Source organism: Mustela putorius, unplaced genomic scaffold, assembly GCF_011764305.1.
Source record: "Mustela putorius furo isolate JIRA1106 unplaced genomic scaffold, ASM1176430v1.1 tig00003969_pilon_pilon_pilon, whole genome shotgun sequence".
NCBI classification, from domain to species: domain Eukaryota; kingdom Metazoa; phylum Chordata; class Mammalia; order Carnivora; family Mustelidae; genus Mustela; species Mustela putorius.
The window spans coordinates 1,737,997-1,763,447 of record NW_025422112.1 but is presented as its reverse complement, the minus strand read 5'-3'; positions in this window follow the sequence as shown (position 1 = coordinate 1,763,447).

The following is a 25,451-nucleotide window of genomic DNA, read 5'->3' as shown; positions in this document are numbered from 1 at the left end:
AGTGAAACTGTTATCTCTTTCATGTTTGTCTCCTTTGTTTCAATATCCTATCCTCTATATAATTTCTTCAAATGTAACTTGGAAGTAACTAATTCTCTTTCAATGGAGTTTAATGAATAAAGTGTTTAAAGAATAAAGTAAGAATGAAAGGTCCTCTTCTGAGTCCAGAATGGCTGAGTTAAATACTAAATTTTCTATTTGCTAATCATACTATCTTGGGGTAAATACTCAATTTTTCTGGTTTTAACCTTTCCTGTTGTTTCTGGTGTTAGAAATATATTCCTTCTTTTTCTGTCAGCTCACCTTTGCATAAATAAGTAGTATACATTGATTGATTGATGATTGATTGATAGATTAAAAGACAGAATTGGAAATTGATATTTAACTTTAGCAGTGGGAAGACCTAAAGATATATAAGCAAATGAATAATATGATTAGAATCACATAAAAGAAACCATCTGCAAGCAACACGTTGGCTGTATTAGTAAGTTGGACAGTATAGCTGGTGATCTCAATGAGAATTTAGTCTATGCTTAGGAATACTTAAAAATACAGACAAGAGGTATTAGAAACTTACTGCTGATTAGAAAGGATGGGATTGTAAATGGGATGAGTCATTTACAGAATGTTGTATAAATAATTGCACATCAGGTGTGAGGGATCAAATATTACCATTTGGAACAAAAGAACCTAAGAATGAAATGTGCTTAGTTGTTCAGAGTATGCTTGATGTCCTAAGATGATGCCCAGGATGGTGTATCCAGCATGGCATTATTTATGTAGATTTGTAGCTCAGAATTAGATAATATACACATAGAAATGATAGCTAACTCTGCTAAGAAAGAGAGTGTTGAGAGAAAAGTAGTGGACAAATAGTACCCACATGTCAAAAAAAGTTAATTAGGTAGAAGCTAGATAAAAGCAGTGGAAGGAGTGCACAGAGAAACCTTCATACCTTGACCTGAAAGATTTTAGAGTCACAAGTCCTTGAGAAGGGGAATGATAGAGTAGGAAGTTAGTTAGGGGCTGGAGGAGAAGAGGGTGATATATAGGTTACACATTAGAAGCCTGAGGGCACAACATTTTGATCTTTTGGCTCCATAGGCACTGGGGCTAACAAAGCAAGAGCCACAAGCTAAGCTCTCTTCCACTTCTGCCCCAGCATAACCTCTCTACCCATTTGCATTACAATGCTACCACCACCCCATGGAGGAAGGATACCATAATAAACCTTGTAGGGTTTTGTCCCAACCTGGAGGAGGAGTCCCCCAAATGATTGGAAGCAGCCTCCATTAGAAACTACACTATGCATGATGCAAGCACCCCCCCCCGCCCCCACCTCACATAAGAAGAATGAACTCCCCTCCTCCATAGCCTCAGGGCAGTTGCCACCTCTGAGACTGCCTGGTCTCCCACCTTGAGATTGTACTGTCCTTAATAAAACTGTTTTCTGCTTTCACTTTGGGCACTGGTCTCTGTTTATTGCATTGGTGCCAAAAGTGGTTTTCATGCAGAAAATGATACTTATAATGTAACCGGGCCCATCACTTATATGTGCCCTTTCCAAGGCCATGGGAGGGTCTCTAGGAATAGCTTCATATGGTCACATGGTTTTGTAAAATTTGTGAAACTAATTTTTTTTTTTAAATTTGTACACCATTATTTATTTTTGTGCTTCAAGACACATGTTTATTGGAGACACAACTCCATCGCAGGGATGATAGGATCTGTACCAAAAATAGGCTCTTGAAGGGGCTAGCAGGGTACAGTGCCCCCTCACCCTCACCCACTGTACAAAAATAAACTCACACCTATGGACAGTACTCCATCCTCTGCCAGACCTGAGACCCCTTTCTTTGATCCTCATCCCTGCCACTTTAAAAAAAAATGTATGTCGGGGGCACCTGGGTGGTTCAATGTGTTAAAACCTCTGCCTTCGGCTCGGGTCATGATCCCAGAGTCCTGGGATTGAGCCCCGCATCTGGCTCTCTGCTCAGCGGGAAACCTGCTTCCTCCTCTCTCTCTGTCTGCCTCTCTGTCTACTTGTGATCTGTCTGTCAAGTAAATAAATAAAATCTTTAATAAATAAATAAATAAATAAATAATAAATAATATATGTCATGTATCTTTTTTTAAAAAAATTCAATTAGTCAACATATAGTACATACTTAATTTTAGATGTAGTGTTCAGTGATTTATCAGAAACATTTTTTATTCTTTTTTTTTTTAAAGAAATCCCCTTCCCCATAAAATATTTATCTGCTTACTTAGTTTTCATTCTTTTGAAAGCAGAACCTGAACCAAAGACAAAGTCAGGTCATTTATTTGGAAGAGGACCCCAGGAAGCAGGAGAGAGGGAACAGGCAAAGTTGGACAGCAAGGAGGGAAAAGCCTAAATATAAAGATGCATCATTAATGTTGCTGCTGTAAATAACTGGGCTCCGTGCCACCATGACTTGCAAGAAGCATAAAAATTATCTCCTAGAATTATCCACCTAAAAGCAAGAGGCCAGAGCATTTAGCCACCATTTCCCATAACCCACTGGTAGATGAGTGCCCACAGAGATTAATTCTTGCCGAATTTCTGGGTGGCTCCCTGTTAAATAGCCAGTTCAGAGAATGCCCTTGAAGTGGGACTCTGATAGCCAAGATGATTCTGAGGTTGCTCTGAACTGTCTATCAGAATGCACATTTGAGTCAGAGTTGTGCCGAGGGCAATGGATGATTTTATGAAAAAGACATCTGCTTCAGTCCTAAGGGTCAAAGCACAAACTTTGGAATGCTCTTATTCGGGGTGCTCAAAGAGAAAAAGAGTAATAATGAAATGGGAAAGCTTACATAGTATGAAGATAAGAAAACAGCTAAATCAAAGCAATATAAAAGAAGCAAAGAAAGGAAAGAATGTTAGAAAGAAGTCTGGCCAAACATTTTACAGGGTGCTCAAGAATGATATGCTTAAAACCTGCTATTGAACTGGGTTAATGAGAGAAGATAATTGACTTTACAGAAGAATTTCATTGAAAAAGTGGGTCAGAAAATCACATTAAAATCCATAATTACCTTCTTTTCCTGCATTTGTGATATAGCTGATTTTTTTCCAGAAAATCTTTTCACCTAAATACCTTTATGTTTCTGTAAGGGTTAAATGAGTTAATATATGTGAAGTGCTTAGGACTATGTCTGGCACATTGTGGGCACTATGGAACTGCTTTCTATTATTATTTTTATTATTTAGAAGATTGTAAAGACATGTGAATATTGTAATAAGAAGCCAAGTAGAGATAAATTTAAAGATTGTTAAGAAAATAGGTTCTTTTCAAGTCAGGGAAGATTACTTCATAGTGATCTCAAGAGGGCTTGGAAGCTCAAGATCAAAACAAAAAAGAGATGACAGTGGGGGACAACCAGGTTTAGGGACATGAGAAATCAAGAAGGTCCAGAACAGGCTCAGAATTAGAACCACAGGGATAAGTAAAGTCTGGTTATAGTTGGTCGAAGTACAAATAGGGTAGTAGTTAAGAAGTGGAGCTGTGCAGATTGTTTTCAGAGAAGAACTGTAGAGATGGACATATAAAAAGTACTACAATTCTAATGTCCACAGGCACAGGAATAGCTAGACCTGATGACAACCAAGTAGAGTGAACATTTTAGAATTAATATAATAATAACATAAACTTATACTTTAAGCTTACAGAACCTCACGCTTCTCATAATAATGCATACACACACAGACACATGCATATGTGTGTATATATACATACACATTATATATATGTATACACACAAAGTGAAGTATATATATAAGGCTATTCATCATCCTAAACTAGAAGGAAGCCAAAAGTTTGGAAAAATAAGAAGATAGATTTTTAGCTTATTATTCCACTAGAATTTCACTAATGATTGCTCCTTTAATCCTTTATTCTAATTAATAAAATATGGCAGTGATTTACAGATATAATTTTTCCTATCACTAATTCCTATTACTATTTCCCATTACTATTATCGTTTCATATTCTTGTTACTGAAATATTTTTCCTCTTATAAAATAAAAAATCCTCTCATAAAATAAAAAGTACAAAGCATCTCAATGCCTATGACTAATAGGTTTTAATCAACACGTATTTTTATATTAGCTTGTTAACTTTCTACTCATTCTGTTCACATGTATTGATGACTTCATTTTTAGTTTTAAGTTTTCAAAGAGACCTCTCTCAGGTTTCTCTTTCATATACACACATTGGCTTTGTTTGTACTTTCAAATAATGAGTTCCGATTTGTCACAACATACCTCTTTTTGATCTTTACAGCAGTCACTTCCATACATTCTAGCTGGGTCTGCTTAAGAAATATATGCTCCTTTTTTTTTCCATCAGCAGACAAATATCAGAATATTTAAGATGTCCCTAATTTTGCTATACAAAATATTTTTGAGACTGTAAGCATTGGTCACTTCTTTTATAAGCACAGAACATTACACTGAAAGATACAGTCACCTCAATGCCTTCTAGTTTTCTCAAAAGATTATTTCAAAGTGTAATTGTTTTATACGAAAGAGTGAACACTCATATGTTACCATGGTATTGACTTCTGCAAATCAAAAATGAGTACACTCTTACTATCCAAGCAGGAATATAGAGAAAAAGCACATTATGGTCCCATGTGAATAACAATCCCTGGATGAATCTTTACTGTGGAAGATTAATTTCATATGAGGAGCAGCCTTTTTTGAATTACTATATGAATCAACTAGTTACTATGTTCTACTAATGCAGAATATTTTATGGAAATACCTCTTCCATGAACTTTGAGCATAAAGGATCAAAATGAAGGATAGAAAGACATAATTTTATTTCACTAGTAAACGAAGAAAATGAATCTTTCTTATCATTTAGGGAAATTTTTAACAAAATGTTGTAAAGTCCTTTTTGAAAATTTATGGAACTTACTCTATTTGTTTTATCAAATTAGTAGCAAAATAAGAAACTGCACTGATAAGAAAATACCTTTCAACTTTAAGATGCAATGAGATGACCCTTGTTTAATGGCTCTGTAAGAAGGGAACTCAACATTCACTATTTAATAAGGTTGTAATTTGAATTCAGTGAAATTACTATTGGTAAAGGTCCTCTTCTAATTAAACACAAACAAATGTATCTTAATTCATGTCCCCAAAGAAGTAATCCCTTTATATTTTAACCAAGTTCAGTGCTTCCAAAGGATTTAAATAACTGAGAAAGGAGCTTAATCAAAAATAGCTACTTATTTCAATTAACTTTCTGTTAAACATGAATGATGCTTCATTTCCCATGTTCTGTGCTATAAATGGTGACAGTTACTTTATTCATTCGTTTGTGGTCAGCCAATAAATATTGGATAACTACTACATGCATAGAACTATTCAAAACTTTGGAAGTTAAAAAAAACTTTCCAATAATAAAAGTACATAAAATCTAACAGGAAATACAGTCATATACATATAGGTAAGTAGCTAAAATAGAACAAGGTAAATTTTAAATTGATGATTCCACTCCAAAATAAAAAAATACTATAACTTACATCTTTCTTTTCTCCATCATCATCTTTTCTCTATCATCATCTCCATCATCTCCATACATTTTAATGGAACTTTAATTTTTGAAATTTTACTTTATCTGTTCTTGACAATATCTACTCCTAATGATGATGTGATGGTGGTGGTGTTGGGTGATGATGGAGATGATATTAACTAACAGTTATTGGACATTATGTGTCAGTCACTGCCCTAAGTAAACAATACGTATTTTCTCAGTAAATCCTCTTGATGTCCTTATCAGTTAGATGCTATTATTAAATTCACCATTCATAGAGAGGAAACCTGAAGGACACAGTGGTTAAGTAATGAATGTGCCCAAGTTTACATAGCTAGTATGGGCAGAGATAGGAAGCAAAATTAGACTATCTGGTTCTAGAGCTTAGATTGTCAACCATCACACAAGACTGTATCTTAAATCGTCATTATATATACCATAGAATATCACAACATATGTTCTGTAATAGAGAAATATTAACTCTACATAAAATTATAAAAAATATTCTCTAGGGGTGCCTGGGTGGCTCAGTGGGTTAAAGCCTCTGCCTTCAGCTCAGGTCATGATTGCAGCATCCTGGGATTGAGCCCCACAGTGGGCTCTCTGCTCAGCGGGGAGCCTGCATCCCTCTCTCTCTGTCTGCCTCTCCGCCTACTTGTGATCTCTGTCAAATAAAAATCTTAAAAAAAAATTATTCTCTCACATCTTCAACTGGTTCCATGTAATTATTCCTAGTCCCCTCTAAATTCTTGAGTAATTGCTTCTGCTCTACCTACTGTGTGACCTTAGAAAAATTAAGATTTAAAGAATTTAGGAACTTTTCCCATCTGTAAAATGTAGCTACCAAAATAATTGTCCTACCTAAGTTCAAATGTCCTACCTAAGAAACTACCTACATAAATTTCTAGAACCTCCTTTATCAGATCAACAGTCTCCCTTAAATTTTGTTCCTCTTCAGGACTGGACAGCTGATGCTAGTTTTGGGGGCTTGCCAGCCTGTGGTGCAAAGTAGGGGGAAGTGCTCTGATGCTATCTCAGTCTGAAGCAGATGGTGTGTCCATGTGTCTTCATGGTGGGATTTTGTTTTTGTTTTCGTTTTTGAAGTTTATTTATTTACTTACTTACTTACTTAGAGTGCATGAGTGGAGGTAGGGACACAGGGAGAGGGGGAGAATCAAGCTCAAGCAGATTCCACACTGGGCATGGAACCCCATGTGGGGCGTAATCTCACAACCCTAAGATCATAACCTGAGTCAAAATCAAGAGAGGATGCTTAACTGACTGAGCAACCCAGGTCCCCCCATGGTGAGACTTTGAAATAATTTTGTCCATCCTCCAGATGAAGAAAATTTTGAATGATCTAAGCTCAGGACTATACTGTCCCTTTCTCAAGGATAGAGGGATTTTTCATATCCCCTTCCTTCAGTCAAAAATGGGTCTTCACATGTGTTTTAGGATCAATATAGAGTTTGCTTCCCTTCCCCAAAAGACAAAGGCTTTTGTTCTGTAGGAAATAAGGAACCAAGTGAGGTTTCCTCATTTTTCCAAGGTGGTGAACGCTTTCTTCCTCCAAATCTGCAAAACTGAGGCAATTATTGGGTCAAAAACCCTACTTTCACTTTGTTCATGAGTATTCAGTGAAGTTCTTTGTAGAAATGCCAATGAGTGAATGCAAACATCCTTTGTGTTTGCAGTTCTTAAGGCTTCTAAACTCTCACATTAGCCTGCACAAAACCTTCAGCATTCATTAAAAGTTTTAGCTGAATTATTTTTCCCACTTGTATGAAAACTTCATTTTCCTCCTGTGGTTTGCCCTATATAAGTCAGCTCTCACACTGCACTCCTACTTGAAAGGGCTGCCTGTCCTTGGATTATAGACTGGTTAGTTTCTCTATGACCTCTCTCTGATGGTTTGAAAAGTTATACTTCTGTAGATTATCTGTTGTCTAGATGCTCAGCAGAAACCAGAAGTCTTACGTTTTCATATAGATTGTTATTTGTTATTTAACCTTTATTAAAGCATTGAATCTTGTGTGCTACTATCATCTCTATTTTGTATATAAGTAAATCGAGTTGCAGAGAATTTAAATCCTTGCCCGATATTATTTAATTATTAAATGACAAAAACCAGTTCTCTTGGCTTTGAGATCAATTTGTCGTGTACAGTTGATTATGCCATAGGTCAGAAATGTTACAAAAATGAAAAAAAAAATTTCAATAGTATTCTACTATAATCCAGGGAGTCACCTTGGTGCTTTGTAACTCAAAGGAATTTCAAAAAGCGAGTATGTCAGTATTCCTCCCACATTGTGCTAGGGACAATGAAAATTATGCTGAGCAAAAAAAGCCAGTTACAAATGGGTATATACTGTATAACTGCATTTACATAAAGTTCTAGAATAGGGAAACTAAGCTCTGGTGATAAAAATAAGAATGTTAGTAGCTTCTAAAAAGGGGGAGGTGGGTGGAGATTGTCCAAAAATTGGCACAATTAAACTTTGCTCTGCAATAATTTCCTTTATGTTGATTTTGGTGGTGGTTAAATTGTATACATTTTAAAAACTCATACTATAACTTTAAAATCTGTTTATTTTATTATAACTAAATTACACTTCAATAAATTTCAGCTAAAACCAAATAAGGAAGCTGAAGTTAAATTAATTAATTTAGAAATTTTGTGAGTTCAATGGGAAGTTTTACTTTTATAAGTGATACTTGTATTTTAAAATATTTTAATGTGCATTATTTCATTTAATCGTTACTCTACTGGGAAATCTGTATTATTATTATGTCCCTTTTATACTTGGGTCTGCCTACAAGTTTGGATCTGTTGAAAGAGTTGGCTACATCATGAGTTTGAAATGTTAAAAGTAAAGTAAATGCAATAATATCTTTTTGTAACTCACAGAATCATATGTGTCATCTTGCAACTCTACATGGGAGGAAAAGAGAATATAGCCACTTTTTTTTCCATATTACAAAGGCAACAATGAAGCTCCCACCTCTTCATCATGAAAATTCCACACCCTAAATAAAAATGGAAATGTTATTCTAAAGTAAATGTCTTCAATCATAATATATCACTATCATTTCCCTTTTTAAGTCAACTGATGAGAACATTTTTGCCCAAACTGACTGATGTTTCAGGACATGTCCAGATAATGGGCCCATCCTGTTACTGGGTTAACTAAAAATAGTTAGTTGACTGTTATTGTCTTTGTTTGCATATCACATGTTGCCAGCATGTCTGGAATATTTTGATAGGACTATATTCACACAAATTATAATGAGAAAAATGGAACACATAATTATCCAAATAAAACACAGCATAATAAAATAGGAACCATTATAAAATAAATATGGCTATCACACAGATCAGGCAAAGCTTCACAAAAATTGATTCTGTTTATACCATAATAACAGTATATAATATGGCTTAGTCCTCACCCTCCATTAAGACAGGTTGTTATTGTTTATTATGTTCAATGTTCACATGAAATCCTAAGCCTTACAAATGAACTTAAGTTCAAATATGGTAATAGCAGTCCATTTGTAATTTCAAAGGTACAGGACCACATCCAAATAGCTACTTATCAACTGGCACACAGATTTAATAATCCAACAAGAGTCACTATCAGTAAGTATTTTACAAGCCTTACACTCTTCCCTGTCTACTCAGTGGTATCTGCAGAGATGCTGCTTAATGACGGAAATGACTAACATAATTTGAGCTTCAAAGGTTGACTCATAATATGCCTCAGGGATGGTCAGATAATTTAGATCAAATTGAGCTTTCTCATCTCCAGTTGCTACACTCACTAGTTCTGGCTCCCTACTGTTGCTATTTTCCTAGTTATCATTTGCTCAAAAATGTATTTTCTTTTGCCTTTTGCTCTTGTCTCTGCCTGCCGGGCTTGTGATTGGCTCCAAGATGGCAAAGCCAAGTGGATGGGAGCATTTGTTTAGTGTCAGAATATTGACTACCTCCCAGGACATCATTATTTCAGGGTTTCCCTAGCATTTGGTGCTGATTATAGTGTCTGGAGCCACTAGTGAATTATTTTCAGAAGGACCGTATGGCTTCATTGTCAAAGTAAGGTTTTATACTATAATTGGAAGGTACGCTTAAAAAAATTGCAGGGCTGAAAAAATGGCTAAGTAGTTGCCAATTTTCTCTCTGATGACATTTCTTATATTTTATTGACTTTAAAAAATCTGTCTTCTCTTCTGACCATTCAGTATAATAAGGGAGAACAGAAATAAGGGTGGTTGTGACTTGTGAGATCACAAAGTTGGTACTCACTCTCCTTGGTCAGACAGCAGAGAGCCAATGCTCACTGAAACCTCAAAGCCACTCACTTTTGGTTTAACCAAAACCAGAATCATCTTCCTTTGTCTTGAGTTTCTTGACTCCTATTTTTGCCTTCTCATTACTCCGTGTGGTGCTGCAAGTAGCAATGAGTTAGTAAATCAAATGATCACGTCCCTTTCTAATTTGCCAGCTTACACTGCTACTTCTAAAAGACTATGGTTTGGAGTTCTACGTGTAACTTGAATTACTTATTAAATTAAACAGAAAAAATTCTGAAGTCTCTATGAGCGGAATGTATTTTTTCTTGATTTTTTTTTTTTGAGACACTATAAGCAGATACTAATAGGCCAGAAGTCACAAAACAGACATAGAGTTGACAAAACAGAAATAAAGTTGTCCTAAAAGAGACAACCACCCATGCAAATGAGACATGACTTTAGAATGTGTTTAAGTCTTAGGTCCTGCTCTATGCAATACATAATGAATGTATCTAGAGTCCATTCTGCCTTTGTTTTTGATGAAGAGTACTTCATATAGGTGCCTCCATAATGAAATCAACACATATTTTTAAATATTTTTTGAAAACATTTGTTCAAAAGTCAGTATATTAAGTTTTCCAAATCTGATTCCCGGATCTGTGTTTGACTCAAACTTTGAGAAGTATGTGCTCTTACCATTTCACCCCTTGTCCCTTCCATGCTGCAAAGACAATTGTGGCATATAAGAAAAGGTCTTGATCTTTAAGTGGACTTAATTTCAAGTTCCATGCCAGAGTTCCTAGTTATGTGATCTGAAATAAGGTGAATAACAATTTGTGTGTCTTAGTTTCTTCTTTGCAAAATAGGGAGACCATTCACCTAACAAGTTTATTTGGGAGTTAGAATGCTATGAGACAATGTGCTCTATCATTAATTATATATCAAACAAAGATAAGGTCCTCTATAATAGAATTCAACTTATAAATAAAATATTGTCACCACAATGTAGCTTTAGGTTCCTATTCTTTCCAACTGTAGGAATGTGATTGAAAATAATATAGCGTATATTATGATTATAGATTTTCCTTTCTAACAAACATAAATCTGCCTTAATGCTCAAATCTCTGTCCTTATTGTCTTTCTTCATGCACACTGATAATCAGAGTACTGAAAATTCCCAGAATGCCGAGTGTTGACAAAGATCCCATGCAGTCATCATGAGAGAATTTCATCTCCAGCTTTGCCTTTCTCAGCAGTAAGCCATCAGTTCAGGGAGTAGAGCTGACAGTAATTTAAGATGGTGTCACATCTCTGGTGCCACTTTTTGGAAAATTATAGGCTGTTGTGTTCCATTTGTGTCAAATTTGGTGCTAAGAGATGGCAGAAATGCTAGTGTTGCTACCAGAAAACCACTTTTCTGCTCTGTGACAATAAGAAAACCAGCCATGTTCCTTAGAGGAATAGGTGTGGTGATGACAATCTGTCAATCTGAGAAGTTCAGAAAGTACCTCAAAACTGAAAATGCTGTTTTCGTTCATTCTGATTTAAACTTCTGAATACTTTTCCTTTGCTTAACTGCTGATGTGATTTATTCAAGAGTTACAGTAGATGAAATAAACTTTTTAATTTACTATACCGAAGTATATCTAATTGGATGGTTACAACTACTAAAATATTCACATGCAGAGCAATCATTTTAAGAGCCATCACAGGAAGCAATTGTAAGATGCCTATATTTTGTGTAATTATATAGTTCATTCTTTGTCTTTCTCGAGAGAATTTTGTATGAGATAATAACTTCAGAAAATGATATTAATATATCTGATACCAGAACTATTACCAATCCTAATTTGCACCTTTCATGCTACTTTGAATATTTTATTTATGCCAAAATGTCAACTATGCAACTGAAAATTGCCTGAAGGAACATTAGCCATCCATCTCTTTGGGTAGAATGTACCCATATCATCCCTGATAATATGAAATGCTCCAAGATACAGGTTTGCATACATTTTGTGTTTATAGATGATTGCAGAAGATCAAAAAACCCATAGATAACTTACCCTATTTTCATAAATCTCTATTACAGAGATATACTTACAAAAGTGGTTATGAGGTACTGATTAAGATCTATATTTTAGGTGGATGCAGGAGTGTGGCTAATGCAAATAATGCTGTCATTAAAGTATAGTTACAGAAAAGTTGCTAACTGCTCCAGAGTCAGAAGAATACCTGGATCTTCATATAAAATTCTCATGCTCCCTGGTATTAGAGGAAGGTCAGACCCTTTTAGTGAACTAATCAAGAGATATAATAAGTAGACCAGGAGTGAGAAAGTATGGTCTTTACATGAATCAAGTTATACAGCAACAACCAATCCATCTCTTTCCTTTCCAACTTCTTCACCAGAAAGTGCCTAAAACACTTTTTTCTTAAGTTCTAATAAATGATGCCCTCTTATCAGAAAATTGCTGAGTCATTAAAACAGCTCAGTTTCTGCTGCTATGAGAGCACAAAACGGGCAGAAGAGAGGGAGCAGAGATGAAATGAGAGTTTGGATTTTCTTCACTTAACATAGCAATGGTTAGGGCCTTCCCATGAGTCCATGAGATACTTTGGATGGTTACAGCATCTTAAGTATTCTTGCCAATGCCTCCAAGAAGACCACTCTCTGGGACTCTAACTGCACAAGGCTATGAGATAGTTAGCCATGGCATGGCTTGGAGTTGGGGAGAAAAGGAGAAGGTTGCACTTCAAGTGGCTCTCTCATGCATAGAGATCATGTGTGAGTAAGATCTAGAACTTTGAGGAACCAGCAAATGCCTCACTAGGAGATGGCTTTAAAACACACAAAATACAGAAAGAACAAATAGCCAGTTGGTATTGGACAGAGAAACAATAAGGACTAGCAGTACCACCACACCCTCCATTCTTGATAGATGAAGCATGGGGTTACTCACATTATCCTGTCCAATAAGAACAAGCACTGAAAGAAATGCCTTTACCCTCTGTCTTCCTTGTCCCAAGATGAGGGGAAGAGCACCAGGACAACCATGGTATGAAAGGACAGCCCACTATTCTCTCTAACTTCCACAGTGGAACTCAGCCTAATGTTGCTAGACATGAGAACAAGGGATAGTTTGACTCCTTTTCAAATATTTTCAATGCAATTCAATTTATTAGTTTTAAAACTTATAATTTCAAAGGCTTTACAATGTAGCATTTTCTAAATTGCTTGTTGGTATAATAGCTTTATTAGTTCAAATCAAGAGAGAAATCATATGTTCTAACCCATCATGATGATGCAAGATATTTAGCTCTCCTTTGGCAGTAGAACTCAGCAATTTGTTTCCTCTACATCTGCTGGGTATTTCCTAAATATGACAATATTTGCCACAAATCTCTGTGTTTACTTGTTAATTTGTAAGATACCTTGTTTTTTTGATCTCTCACAGCTACGTTCCAGTCATCTGTGAGAGATTCTTCTGGACTCCAGTCCTTCTTGTCTGGCCACATACATTCCCTTCCGAGCCTGTCCCTTCATTCCAAGCTGTTCTGTCCCTTCACCTAATAAACCATACAAATGCTCTCATAATCACCATGCTTTAACATGTACTTACTTCTGGTGGGCTTTGCATCAAATGTGAAATTGAAGCATTTAAAGGAAAAAGATCAAATTTTAATTACTGAAATGAGACTCTCAATAACTGAAATAACTAAAATTTTATGGATTCAGACTAAAATATCATTAAAGGACATGCCAACTACAAAAAAGGGATAGTTATAGAGAGCTCAGTAAGAGCAGTTCACAGAAGAATAAAACACAATTTTTTTCATTGAGATAAGATTCCTAATTTAAACTGGTAATAAATTTTTAATATTTCCATTTGGAATTTTCAAAGATTTTACAAAGGCAAAATAATTAGTGTGTCTATATGCATAAACTTAGAAAAAAATTTTTTTTTGCAAATTTCTTTAACATTTATTTTTTCACCAGACATTTTCAGAAAGCCTAGTTTATGTAAAAATTCATAGTAATCATTGTGAGATATAATAAAATTGGTATTTTATGCCATGAGGTTTAGGCTGCATTTATAATGCAGCAATATTTTGTAATAATATTTTTGTTCATTTTATTTTCCAACAGACACTAGCCCTTTCCTCTGTCAAGTAGTTAGGGTAACAGCTGGTTCTTCCTTAATTTAAACTGAGCTGCAATTGGAGTGGTTCACATGTACTCAAGCCCAAACTTCCACCATCTTATCAGGATATGGTATTGGTCTTACTAGTAGTACAGCTGGATTGTGTTGGGGTAGCTGTTTGAGATGTTTTCTGTTTACCTTGTGCTTCCACTCTGTCAGAGCTCTGGAATCTAACACCATGAGATTATGTGGAACTATGCAATTACTCTGTTATATAACCCCTCTTCCATGGTACTTTGTTGGTTAAACCTGAGTGTGTGTCTTAAGAGAAAAGCTGGTCATTTGATTTGCTTCTGCATTGGGGTTCTTCCTGACTTTATCCCCTTTCTAGCTACCCTTACCTCATCTAATGATCAACTGATTTCTCTTTGTCCCTGCAATTATTCTCTATGTTAGGGCCACTCTTCAATTGACCTGTCCCAGCCTGCTCCAGGTGTGGAAGTTGTAGCCCTGTTACTTAGGTGAGAAAGGCTGTTTTTCTCTGGAATATAATTCTTCAAGGGTTTCTTGTGTCTACTGCTCTTCGATAGCCACATAAAATACTACAGTCACTATCTACTCATATTTTTCTTGTTATCATGAAACAAATGTCTTTCACATTCTTCTAGATCCTAACTGGAAGAAGTCTAAGCATTTGTAGTTAGGGCTGTTGTTAGCTATTTATGTCATGATTCCCTTTACTAAAATAACCACTTTTGCATTATAACTTCCAATTGAATGATAATTTTATACCTTCTTTAATTCAAAAAGTTAAACCTTAAATTCAATTTTATGCCTATTGCATTAGATAGAATTTCTAAAATGGAACAAAACAAAACACCTTCAAGTAAAATCTGGGCTGGCAGTGGTAGCACCAGCAAAATTTCACCACAAAATATGATGTTAGCTATTAGTTTATATCAGAAAACTTTCATCATAAAGGAAATATCTTGCCATTACTAATTTTGAGTCCATTACTAGGAATATTTATTAAATTTACACTATCATTTGAGAGAATTTTTTTGGATCTATTAATGTGATAAATTATATTAATAGATCTCCCAAGATATTATTATTCTTTAACTCCTGGAGTGAACACATCTTACTCAAAGTAACTGATTACTATTACTATAATATTAAAATTGATTCTGATGATGCTATATGGGAATTTCCATCTATGTTATTTCAAAATAGTTTTTATAGCAAGAATGGAAAATGCTTGTCATCTGTAGAACCACATGTGTTCATGGCAGATATCATAATTGGTGAAAGCAAGTGAGGCTAATGATTCATTATTTACATAATACTTGTCAGCAGCTACTACTAATGAGTCAGAGTTGGAATGAGACCTGAAACTGCTGTCATTAATCAATGCTTTTCATTTTTTATGTTCTCATTGTCAGTTTTAGCACTAAGTTGCATAACATTCCCTCTTTTTATGTTTTACCATGGGTATCATAACATGTAAGTTTCTTCTTTCTAGATAGTTTAGAATAATTTAAGCTTAAAAATGTTTATCCCAGAGCCATTTTAGGAGGCAATTCCTTAATAACTTTTCAATGTCTCCTATGGTTGTGGATTTTTCTAGACCTTTACAAATTTCGAGTTGGTTTATTCTTAGTAAGCTAAGCATTCTCAGAATATAGTTTAAGTAATATTTTCCACTCTTGATATAGAGACAATCAACAGGAGGTACTAATTTTCTAATGTCATAAAAATGGGATTATAGTTCTGTATGTTCTTACAGTTATATACTTTTACATTTCAATTCTGCCTAAATATTGATTTTTAAACTTATTTTGAAAAATCATATTTTATATTTACTTTTAAGATTGCTTTTCTTAATGTTCTGTATGTTCTTGAGAACGCTATAATATCAACTTCCTCAGTGGAATTTTACATATGTCTATTAGATCAAGCTTATGTTGTATAATTTTTCTAAACTCTTACTAAATTTTGTCTGCTTAATCTGTCACTTAAGGCAGTATATCATTATCATTGTCTAGTTAATTATTTGATTTGGCAACAAACATTAATCCTTCTTACTCATATCATAGTATTTCCACCTGGAATTATTTTCTTTCTAGCTCAAGTGCTCATTTAAAATTTCTTTTACTGAGATTCTGTTATATACTGTTATGGTCCGTGATCAAAGGAGCAAGATTGATACAAAGCAAAGGTCAAGCAAAGCTTTATCTTGCGCCAAGCATCGAGAATCAAACCCACCGGTTGCAGCAACCTCTTACAGAAAGAGTGATCGCTCCCAGCCTCACAGACTAACTTTTGTTTTTTTTTAAATTTTTTATTTTTTATAAACATATATTTTTATCCCCAGGGGTACAGGTCTGTGAATCACCAGGTTTACACACTTCACAGCACTCACCAAAGCACATACCCTCCCCAATGTCCATAATCCCACCCCTTTCCCCCAAACCTCCTCCCCCCAGCACCCCTCAGTTTGTTTTGTGAGATTAAGAGTCACTTATGGTTTGTCTCCCTCCCAATCCCATCTTGTTTCATTGATTCTTCTTCTACCCACTTAAGCCCCCATGTTGCATCACCACTTCCTCATATCAGGGAGATCATATGATAGTTGTCTTTCTCTGCTTGACTTATTTCGCTAAGCATGATATGCTCTAGTTCCATCCATGTTGTCGCAAATGGCAAGATTTCATTTCTTTTGATGGCTGCATAGTATTCCATTGTGTATATATACCACTTCTTCTTGATCCATTCATCTGTTGATGGACATCTAGGTTCTTTCCATAGTTTGGCTATTGTGGACATTGCTGCTATAAACATTCGGGTGCACGTGCCCCTTCGGATCACTACGTTTGTATCTTTAGGATAAACACCCATTAGTGCAATTGCTGGGTCATAGGGCAGTTCTATTTTCAACATTTTGAGGAATCTCCATGCTGTTTTCCAGAGTGGCTGCACCAGCTTGCATTCCCACCAACAGTGTAGGAGGGTTCCCCTTTCTCCGCATCCACGCCAGCATCTGTCATTTCCTGACTTGTTGATTTTAGCCATTCTGACTGGTGTGAGGTGATATCGCATTGTGGTTTTGATTTGTATTTCCCTGATGCCGAGTGATATGGAGCACTTTTTCATGTGTCTGTTGGCCATCTGGATGTCTTCTTTGCAGAAATGTCTGTTCATGTCCTCTGCCCATTTCTTGATTGGATTATTTGTTCTTTGGTTTTTGAGTTTGCTAAGTTCTTTATAGATTTTGGACACTAGTCCTTTATCTGATATGTTGTTTATAAATATCTTCTCCCATTCTGTCAGTTGTCTTTTGATTTTGTTAACTGTTTCCTTTGCTGTGCAAAAGCTTTTGATCTTGATGAAATCCCAATAGTTCATTTTTGCCCTTGCTTCCCTTGCCTTTGGCATTGTTCCTAGGAAGATGTTGCTGCAGCTGAGGTCGAAGAGGTTGCTGCCTGTGTTCTCCTCAAGGATTTTGATGGATTCCTTTCACACATTGAGGTCCTTCATCCATTTTGAGTCTATTTTTGTGTGTGGTGTAAGGAAATGGTCCAATTTCATTTTTCTGCATGTGGCTGTCCAATTTTCCCAACAACATTTATTGAAGAGGCTGTCTTTTTTCCATTGGACATTCTTTTTTGCTTTGTCGAAGATTAGTTGACCATAGAGCTGAGGGTCTATTTCTGGGCTCTCTATTCTGTTCCATTGATCTATGTGTCTGTTTTTGTGCCAGTACCATGCTGTCTTGATGATGACAGCTTTGTAATAGAGCTTGAAGTCCAGAATTGTGATGCCACCAACGTTGGCTTTCTTTTTCAATATCCCTTTGGCTATTCGAGGTCTTTTCTGGTTCCATATAAATTTTAGAATTATTTGTTCCATTTCTTTGAAAAAGATGGATGGTACTTTGATAGGAATTGCATTAAATGTGTAGATTGCTTTAGGTAGCATAGACATTTTCACAATATTTATTCTTCCAATCCAGGAGCATGGAACATTTTTCCATTTCTTTGTGTCTTCCTCAATTTCTTTCATGAGTACTTTATAGTTTTCTGAGTATAGATTCTGTGCCTCTTTGGTTAGGTTTATTCCTAGGTATCTTATGGTTTTGGGTGCAATTGTAAATGGGATGGACTCCTTAATTTCTCTTTCTTCTGTCTTGTTGTTGGTGTAGAGAAATGCAACTGATTTCTGTGCATTGATTTTATATCCTGACACTTTACTGAATTCCTGTACAAGTTCTAGCAGTTTTGGGGTGGAGTCTTTTGGGTTTTCCATATATAGTATCATATCATCTGCGAAGAGTGACAATTTGACTTCTTCTTTGCTGATTTGGATGCCTTTAATTTCCTTTTGTTGTCTGATTGCTGAGGCTAGGACCTCTAGTACGATGTTGAATAGCAGTGGTGATAATGGACATCCCTGCCGTGTTCCTGACGTTAGTGGAAAAGCTTTTAGTTTTTCTCCATTGAGAATGATATTTGCAGTGGGTTTTTCATAGATGGCTTTGATGATATTGAGGCATGTGCCTTGTATTCCTACACTTTGAAGAGTTTTGATCAGGAGGGGATGCTGTACTTTGTCAAATGTTTTTTCAGCATCTATTGAGAGTATCATATGGTTCTTGTTCTTTCTTTTATTGATGTGTTGTATCACATTGACTGATGTGCGGATGTTGAACCAACCTTGCAGCCCTGGAATAAATCCCACTTGGTCGTGGTGAATAATCCTTTTAATGTACTGTTGAATCCTATTGGCTAGTATTTTAGTGAGGATTTTCGCATCTGTGTTCACCAAGGATATTGGTCGATAGCTCTCTTTTTTGATGGGATCCTTTTCTGGTTTTGGGATCACGGTGATGCTGGCCTCATAAAACGAGTTTGGAAGTTTTCCTTCCATTTCTATTTTTTGGAACAGTTTCAGGAGAATAGGAATTAGTTCTTCTTTAAATGTTTGGTAGAATTCCCCCAGGAAGCCGTCTGGCCCTGGGCTTTTGTTTGTTTGGAGATTTTTAATGACTGTTTCAATCTCCTTACTGGTTATGGGTCTGTTCAGGCTTTCTATTTCTTCCTGGTTCAGTTGTGGTAGTTTATATGTTTCTAGGAATGCATCCATTTCTTCCAGATTGTCAAATTTATTGGCGTAGAGTTGCTCATAGTATGTTCTTATAATAGTTTGTATTTCTTTGGTGTTAGTTGTGATCTCTCCTCTTTCATTCATGATTTTATTTATTTGGGTCCTTTCTCTTTTCTTTTTGATAAGTCTGGCCAGGGGGTTATCAATTTTATTAATTCTTTCAAAGAACCAGTTCCTAGTTTCGTTGATTTGCTCTATTGTTTTTTTGGATTCTATTTCATTGATTTCTGCTCTGATCTTTATGATTTCTCTTCTCCTGCTGGGCTTAGGGTTTCTTTCTTGTTCTTTCTCCAGCTCCTTTAGGTGTAGGATTAGGTTGTGTACCTGAGACCTTTCCTGTTTCTTGAGAAAGGCTTGTACCGCCTTATATTTTCCTCTCAGGACTGCCTTTGTTGTGTCCCACAGATTTTGAACCGTTGTATTTTCATTATCATTTGTTTCCATGATTTTTTTCAATTCTTCTTTAAAATCCTGGTTGACCCATTCATTCTTTAGATGGATGCTGTTTAGTCTCCATGTATTTGGGTTCTTTTCAAACTTCCTCTTGTGGTTGAGTTCTAGGTTCAGACCATTGTGGTCTGAAAATATGCAGGGAATGATCCCAATCTTTTGATAATGGTTGAGTCCTGATTTAGGACTGAGGATGTGATCTATTCTGGAGAATGTTCCATGTGCACTAGAGAAGAATGTATATTCTGTTGCTTTGGGATGAAATGTTCTGAATATATCTGTGATGTCCATCTGGTCCAGTGTGTCGTTTAAGGCCTTTATTTCCTTGCTGATCTTTTGCTTGGATGATCTGTCCATTTCAGTGAGGGGAGTGTTAACGTCCCCTACTATTATTGTTTATGTGTTTCTTTGATTTTGTTATTAATTGGTTTATATAGTTGGCTGCTCCCACGTTGGGGGCATAGATATTTAAAATTGTTAAATCTTCTTGTTGGACAGACCCTTTGAGTATGATATAGTGTCCTTCCTCATCACTTATTATAGTCTTTGGCTTAAAATCTAATTGATCTGATATAAGGATTGCCACTCCTGCTTTCTTCTGATGTCCATTAGCATGGTAAATTCTTTTCCACCCCCTCACTTTAAATCTGGAGGTGTCTTCGGGCTTAAAATGAGTTTCTTGGAGGCAGCATATAGATGGGTTTTGTTTTTTATCCATTCTGATACCCTGTGTCTTTTGACAGGGGCATTTAGCCCATTGACATTCAGGGTAACTATTGAGAGATGTGAATTTAGAGCCATTGTATTGCCTGTAAGGTGACTGTTACTGTATATGGTCTCTGTTCCTTTCTGATCTACCACTTGTAGGCTCTCTCTTTGCTTAGAGGACCCCTTTCAATATTTCCTGTAGAGCTGGTTTGGTGTTTGCAAATTCTTTCAGTTTTTGTTTGTCTTGGAAGCTTTTAATCTCTCCTTCTATTTTCAATGATAGCCTAGCTGGATACAGCATTCTTGTTGCATGTTTTTCTCATATAGTGCTCTGAAAATATCATGCCAGCTCTTTCTGGCCTGCCAGGTCTCTGTGGATATGTCAGCTGCCAATCTAATATTTTTACCATTGTATGTTCTTTTCCCAGGCTGCTTTCAGGATTTTCTCTTTGTCACTGAGACTTGTAAATTTTACTATTAGGTGACGGGGTGTGGGCCTATTCTTATTGATTTTGAGGGGCGTTCTCTGAACCTCCTGAATTTTGATGCTCATTCCCTTTGCCATATTGGGGAAATTCTCCCCAATAATTCTCTCCAGTATACCTTCTGCTCCCCTCTCTCTTTCTTCTTCTTGTGGAATCCCAATTATTCTAATGTTATTTCGTCTTATGGTGTCACTTATCTCTGGAATTCTCCCCTCGTGGTCCAGTAGCTGTTTGTCCCTCTTTTGCTCAGCTTCTTTATTCTCTGTCATTTGGTCTTCTATATCACTAATTCTTTCTTCTGCCTCATTTATCCTAGCAGTGAGAGCCTCCATTTTTTATTGTACCTCATTAATAGCTTTTTTGATTTCAACTTGGTTAGATTTTAGTTCTTTTATTTCTCCAGAAAGGGCTTTTATATCTCTCGAGAGGGTTTCTCTAATATCTTCCATGCCTTTTTCGAGCCCGGCTAGAACCTTGAGAATTGTCATTCTGAACTCTAGATCTGACATATTACCAATGTCTGTATTGATTAGGTCCCTAGCCTTTGGTACTGCCTCTTGTTCTTTTTTTTGTGGTGAATTTTTCTGTCTTGTCTTTTTGTCCAGATAAGAGTATATGAAGGAGCAAGGAAAATACTAAAAGGGTGGCAACAACCCCAGGAAAATATGCTTTAACCAAATTAGAAGAGATCCCAAATCGTGAGGGGAGAGAAGGGGATAAAAAGAGGTTCAAAAAGGGAGAAAGAAAAAAAAAAAGAAAAGTATTAAAATAAAAGAAAACGAATAAGTAAAATATAAAAATGAAAAAATATATATATATTAGATAAACTAGTTAAAAAACGTTAAAAAAGAAAAGGGTAAAAGTTAAAAAAAATTTATCAGAAGGCGAGAAAAAAAACAAAAAATGAAAAAGAAAGAAATTAAATTAACTGCAAGACTTAAAAAAAATCACAGGGAGAAAGCCATGAGTTCCGTGCTTTGCTTTCTCCTCCTCTGGAATTCTGCTGCTCTCCTTGGTATTGAAACCGCACTCCTTGGTAGGTGAACTTGGTCTCGGCTGGATTTCTTGTTGATCTTCTGGGGGAGGGGCCTGATGTAGTGATTCTCAAGTGTCTTTGCCCCAGGCAGAATTGCACCGCCCTTACCAGGGGCCGGGGTGAGTAATCTGCTCGGGTTTGCTTTCAGGAGATTTTGTTCCCTGAGCGCTTTCCGTAGAGTTCCGGAGGACCGGAATACAAATGGCGGCCTCCTGGTCTCTGGCCTGGAGGAGCCGAGAGCCCGGGGCCCCACTCCTCAGTGCGCCCTCAGAGAACAGTGCCCAGTTACTCCCTTCTGCCTGACCTCCAGCCGCGCTCCGAGCTTACCTTGCTGCTACCGGTTCAAGGGTAACACTGAGCGTGAGCTTACTGTCAGCTCTGTCTCTGTAGCCGGCTTTCCCGTTCCAATACCCGCAAGCTCTGTGACACTCAGACACCCCCGATCCTTCTGTGACCCTGCAGGACTTGAGGCCACACTGACCCCGCGTGGGCTTCACCCCGGTTTAGCCTCTGGAGCGATGTCCCTCAGCGGAACAGACTTTTAAAAGTCCTAATTTTGTGCCCTGTTGCTCTGCTGCTTGCCGGGAGCCGGCCCCTCCCCCCGGGGTCTATCTTCCCGTCGCTTTGGATTCACGTCTCTGCCATGCCTACTTTTCAGAAAGTGGTTGTTTTTCTGTTTCCAGAATTGCTGTTCTTCTCTTCGATCTGCCGATGGATTTGCAGGTGTTTGCAATCTTTAGATAAGCTATCTAGCTGATCTCCTGCTAGCTAAAGTAGTCTCAGCCTGCTACTTCTCCGCCATCTTGACTCCTCCACAGACTAACTTTTATAGAGCAAAGGCCATGTGTTAAGCCTGGCCACAGACAGGTGGCCAATGAGATTGTAACACACAGAGAAAGATGTATAGTCATGCTAGGTCACACAGGGGTGGCCAATTGAATTACAATTCACCCTGTAGTAGCTATATGAATTAGCCTATCACTTTGGTCAGAATTGGTGCCCAAAAGGCGCCCAAAAGGTGGGGCCCATATTCTTTAGGGAGATAGTGATTGGATATCTCCACCTGGCCTGGCTCATCCTTGCATTTGGGCTCTGTTATCTCCACCTGACCTGCCCTGCCCTTGTATTTGGGCTCTGTTATCAGGGACCAGTCAACCATATTTTACTGGTTTCTGGAGTTGCTTCTAATTAAGTTCCTCAGGGTGGGCTGGGGGGGTGGTCAATTTAAGTTTTCCTGCATAAACAACAAAATCACTGTTTAACCGAGATGGAATCACTTTGGCTAAATAGACCCTTACAATACTCTCTCAGTTTTTGTTTTTGTGAAAGTATCTTTTTTTAACCTCAAAAAAAAATAAGGGTAGCACTTTGGTAACTATAGGTGGACAACTCTTTTCCTGATATCATATTGAATATTTTGTTATGGTCTCAAAAATGGTCACCCAGTGGGTGATGCCTCTTAGCATTTATTATTCTTATGTAGATGACCCCCTTTTAAACTAGGATCAGAAACAGGAGTAAATTTTTACCCAGAAAATGAAGAATAACGGATGCTTTCTGACTCAAAAGATTATGTAAAAAGAAGCCTTTCCGGTTTCCTATGGTCTTAGATTAGTTTAGCTCAGAGGAATGTCTGACCATTGTAAGAAGTCTGACTACGCTGAGCCCACCATGCTGTGGGGAAGCCTTAACTAGCTTCATGAGGAGAGAGAGATTCCAAGCTGAGCTCAATCCATCTACAAAACTGACAGACAGTATGATCTGGCTTATTATGTAGCAATAGATAAATAATAATACAATTAGATTACTCCTTTTGGCATTCAAAACTTTTGTTTTGGAAATTTTTTTTTTTACCAAGTTGATATTATTTTATAGATAAAAGAGAGCTGAGGGGTGCGAGAGTTAGCCAACTATGAAGTTGGAGAGTACAGATCATATAAGACCATCGTCAACTGTAGGTTTGGGAGGATTCTCAAAATCACCCTCAATTTTGATAATCTGTTAGAAGAACTCACAGAACTCACTGAAAGATGTAATCTTTATGGTCACAGTGCTTTACAGGGAAAGGATACAGATTAAAATCACTTGAAGCAAGAAAGGCATAAGGAGGGTTCCAGGAGGGTTCCAAACATGCAGCTTCTAAATGTCCTTTCTCCATGGAGTCACAGACAGTTGTAATGCCTCCTAGAAACTATGTGTAACCATACACATGGAGTATTTCCAACCAAAGAAACTCACCAAAGTCTTGATGTCTGGAGTTTTTATTGGGGTTCTATCACATAAGCCTCATTTACTCTTTCAAGTGGCTTACCTCAGTCTCCAGCCCTTTAGAAGGCTGAGCTGACACCTCCTGCAGAACCCAACACCACCACCCTATATTACCTTGTTGAAGTGGCCCTAAATCACACTATTACCATCTGGGGGCCCAAAGCCCCCAGGCAAACAAAGACACTCTTACAAAGCATGACATTTTAAAGGCTTAGAGTTTATCTTCCTGGAGCTAATAACAAAAGACAGATGTCTTTTTGGGCAAGGTTAAACTCTTTACAAAACAAAGGTGTTCCAGCTTTAGCATTTTAGCAGTTTTCCAGCACATTCCATTAAACTACTACCTCAAAGAAAAACAAACTATATCTGCATGACTCTAACCCTAACCATCAATTCACTTCTTTCCCTTCTCCTACCTAATAATAAGACTCAATAATTTCTAAATATTCTGAAGGCCATGGGACAACTTCTCATATACTGTAATTTCGGCATCATTAAGAGTATTATGGTGCCTGATGCTCATACTTTTAAGTGGGAAAGGCACTCAAAGGGGAGTAAAACATCTAGTACATAGCTATTTATTATAATCCACTCTAAAAGAACTTTTGGCTATTAAAAATACAAGATTTACATTTAAAATTGAAGGTTAGATAAATGACCAATAATTTTTATAACTATGTCTCAAATATTACATACATACTTATCTTAAAAACTTAACCATTGTTCATCCAAAAGTGAAATTTAGATGATTTTCTTGTATTTTATCTAGAAACCCTACCTTCAGAAATTCTTTCAACCGGTGATCATGTGCTAAGAAAATACATGACCACTGGCTTTAGCTTGAAAAAAATAATTCTTGAAGATATATAAAAATGCTAAATTAAGGGTGCTTCAGTGGCTCAGTGGGTTAAAGCCTCTGCCTTCGACTCAGGTCATGATCCCAGGGTCCTGTGATCGAGCCCTGCATCAGGCTCTCTGCTCAGCAGGGAGCCTGCTGTCTCCTCTCTCTCTCTGCCTGCCTCTCTGCCTACTTGTAATCTCTGTCTGTCAAATAAATAAGCAAAAAAAAAATCTTAAAATGCTAAATTAAATATATCCTTCTGCAGAATGTTATCATTTATTACAGCAAATGTGAAGAGTAAACTACAGAGTTGGTTATTCCTTCAAAGAATCAGATCAACTATGCAATAAGGCCAATTTCAACACGGATTCATGGTTTTCTGGTGTGATTTCTTAAAACATAGGTAGACAAGAAAATTTCAACAGGGGATGAGTTCAGAAGTTGCCCATATTTTGACCACCTCACAAGTGTTCTTAATTTTCTTGTATTTCCCTAAAAGTA